Here is an 812-nt window from a genome sequence, read left to right on the forward strand (position 1 = left end):
GTGCCGTCGAGTCGGTTCCGACCCATAGCGACCCTGTACAGGGTTTCCGAGGGTGTAAATCTTTACGGGAGTAGAAAGCCTCATCTTTTTCCCGCAGAGCAGCTGGTAGTTTCGAACCACTGACCTTAAGGTTCGCAGCCTGATTTGTAACCACTACGCTACCACAGCTCCTTCATTCATTCTACTAGATGGGCAAAAATTGAAAAGTCTGACAATTTCAAGTTGTTGGTGAAGTTTGAAGCAATGGGGATCTTATACTTGTATATCTCCTATGGGAATATAAATTGGAACAACCACTTTGGAAAATAACCTAGTATTATTTTGTAAAGCTGAATAAGAACATAGTCTAAGACCCTGTAATTCCACTTCTAGAGAAATTGAGCTCCAGCAGACATGTGTACTGACTTACCAAACCTCTTTGTTCATGAGAGCAAGAAAATGGAAATAAGTCAAATGACCACTACTGACAGGAGAATATGTGAATAAACTGGTGCATTTACATGCAGAGCAGTAAGCAGGTGTGAATATCAATGAACCACAGGTACATGCAATAATATGGATCTGAGAATATGAGAAGAGTTCTGTAGGCTCCCCTTCTTGTAAATAATTGGCCTGGACCGTAGCTCATTTTTAGGCTATGGTATAAGTATGGAGCAGAGATTAGGACTGTTGTTGTTGTTAGGTGCCATTGTTGTTGTTGTTAGGTGCCATCGAATTGGTGCCGACTCATAGTAACTTTATGCACAGCAGAATGAAACACTGCCTGATCCTGGGCCAACCTCACTATTGTTGCCACGCTTGAGCCCATTGAT

Source organism: Chrysochloris asiatica, unplaced genomic scaffold (assembly GCF_000296735.1).
Source record: "Chrysochloris asiatica unplaced genomic scaffold, ChrAsi1.0 scaffold00157, whole genome shotgun sequence".
Lineage (NCBI taxonomy): Eukaryota > Metazoa > Chordata > Mammalia > Afrosoricida > Chrysochloridae > Chrysochloris > Chrysochloris asiatica.